We start from the raw sequence: 3050 nt of genomic DNA, 5'->3' as shown, positions 1-3050 counted from the left end.
CCATTATAACATACTCATCACCGTCCTACCTATACTTTAGTTAGTGCTTTATATATCTACAAATTGGAGCTGTTTTTGGTGTACATTATATTGTACGTTTAAGTGGCACTGGTCGATGATATAATTTGAATTAGAGAGCATTATATCGTAAGGCATGATGCAATATAATTGGCATCACTTCATGCAGATGGTGTTAACGTCGTCACTTTAATTTTAATTTTGTCTTAGGAAGTGGTCTTTAATTAAAAGGAAAATAATGATGCCGTAAGCAATGACATAATAATAATGATCATAACTATAAGTTAATGTGTTTTAAATTGTATTTAGTAGGTGAAGCCAAAAAGATAATGTCAACCTACGTAGGTGTAAACTAATTAACTACATTACATATATAGGCACAAACTCTTCACCAAATGAAAAAAATATATAGGCACAAGCTAATTATGGATTAAACAAAATGGGGAAATGGTTTTTGTTTTTATTTTTGTAAGCTGTTTTTCTCTCGGTGAAATTATGGAATTGTATTTACTCTTTTTCCAAACAACATCCTATAGTTTTTGAGTTTATAAAGTAGCGATTTTTATTTTTTCATTGCGTATTTAAACCTTTTTTTAATGGTAATGTAAGATATACAATGATATACATACATTTTCTTTCAAAATCGTGCATGCTCAAGCTTACCTAAAAAGGATAATAAAATAAGAAAACTTACTATTTGTATCTAGAAAAGGAATGATATCTATCTTCATTATAGCGTAGAGTTGTGGAATATATATATCACTGAGGCAACATAATCAGTTGCCCTACTAGCTACATATGTTGAGATTGAAGAATCAAAGGACTCGAGGAGCATTTTGATGTCGTCGATAAGCAGATGAAGGTTCCATGGGCAATAGAAACTAATAAGACAAGGGACCAAGGCCAATTTTATACCCTTGTCGATAAGGCATGTGACAAACTATTTTCTCAGCGATTAAGGTAAAGTTAGGAATAGGGTTTAGTGGTTTACTATCCTAGGCTTAAGTTAAGTTCAATTGAAGTTGTATTCTTGCATTGATCTCACAATCTGGTTTAATTTGTTTCCTCCGTTTTTGGAGTTATCATAAAAGTCTTTTGTTGAACCTTCCTTTCAATTTGTTACAATAGTACGTGTTTAATTAGGCTTATGTATGTCAATAAATTAAAAGCTATATTGAGTGACATGCCTCCCACCTTTGCCTAAGCTAGCTTCTCTGTCTTATCCCATGATTATATATGGGTGGCGACCTTGCTACATAGGCCACATTTAGTTAATCCAAAAAAAAAAAAAAAAAAAAAAGCTACAAGTTGATATTTTTGTAGATCCAAAAACGTGTGTGAAAATTTTAAGTCTATAGCTTAAAAAGCATTATAAACAAGTAACATGACATATACTTTATATGTTATTAGTATGAACTATTAGTCTAAACCTTTTAGTAATGTATGTATAGCATTGCTTTTACAAAGAGGAATTCAGTTGCTAATTAAGAACCTTAACAACCTTCATAAGTGCGAAGCACATTACACTCACTAAGCTATAGCTAGCTACAATTAAGGATGCTTACTTTTACCTTGTTCTTCTTCTCCTTTTCCCCCTTTGTTTTAACATATTTTCCTTGGTATGTAGTATAATGTTTCTTCATTCCTTACTCTTTCAACAACAACTAGTAGGGAAGTCAATGGACTTTGATTTTTCAACTTGATCTGAACCATCATGCATGCCATTTAGGGTAACCAGAAAGATCTATATTCCTCTCCCTTTAGTACACCATCCCTCCTAGTTCCTAAATTAGATCAATTTGGAAGAAATATTTGAGGGTCTATCTCCCCCTCCTCCTTTTCTTTTCGCTCCCCATCTTTTACTTGTTATCCATAATTGATCCACTGATTTACTACCATTAGTCTGTTTCTGGTTTAATTATTGTGTATGTTTGTCAATGCACTTACATCTTTGTCATTTATGTTTATAATTACATACAGTATTGTAAAATTTATAAATTGATACATGATTGTGTTTAACCTTACTAATTAGAAATAATATTAAATATTACCTCAAATTGTAAAAATTAGTAAGATTTCAAACAATACAAGAAAATCCAAAAGAAACCAAGGAATATTTCGTGTTATTTATTTTTTATTATCCTCTCTTCTTCATTATTTTTGTCTCTACTAGCATTTGGAGTATTTAGTTAAAGAAGATGCACCAAACATAAAGTATATAGATTCGACCTAACCATAAATCCATAATGTAAGTTAACCTTATAACAAATTACACACATTATTTGTCCTGACCAGGCAACAACTTAGACAGATCTGACCAACACACTACCAAAATCTACCATACTAGATAATTGTCATTAAATGGAACTCTATATCTTGCTTAATTAACTTATATACGTACGTACAACCTACGTGGCATACTACTATGATGTTGATCCAAATAATATTAAGATTAAAAAAAAATCACATTAATAAAGATACTGTTAAGTACAAATCATATATTCATATGTTGGGAGGTAGAATCTACATCATAGTTTAATTAAATCCTTAAACTTTGGGGTTGATCATGTGCTATTGTCTCCCATGTAATTAATCCCTATGATAATCCTCCCACCTCCACTTTTATTATTATAGTAATTATAATTAGGACATCATCTTGTATTGTTTGTGATAGCCGTCTACTTGTCTCTCACTTTAATGGCATTAATCTTGTCTCATATTGATTGACTCCATTCACGGACTTCCTAGCTACTTAGGCTTTGATTAATCATTATAAAATTTGTTTTTTTCTTTCTCTCTCCTCTTAAAAAGATCTAATAATAAAATCTTGAGGCGGGCATGCATATGGGTCGGGCTGGCATGAGGGCTAATCAGGCATGACACCAAGAAATTGACCCGACTTGTCATGAGCCCTGGCTGAAGCCTGAGACAGCACGAGAGGCACGCCAGTGGGCCATAATCCCTAGGCAATGTACGGACATCATTTGCAAAAGTTGGCATGAGTTCAGCATGAGCATTATGGATCAACTCGC

The sequence above is a fragment of the Chenopodium album genome, chromosome 10 (assembly GCF_948465745.1).
Source record: "Chenopodium album chromosome 10, dcCheAlbu1.1, whole genome shotgun sequence".
NCBI classification, from domain to species: domain Eukaryota; kingdom Viridiplantae; phylum Streptophyta; class Magnoliopsida; order Caryophyllales; family Amaranthaceae; genus Chenopodium; species Chenopodium album.
Note: the sequence above shows the minus strand (reverse complement) of the source record.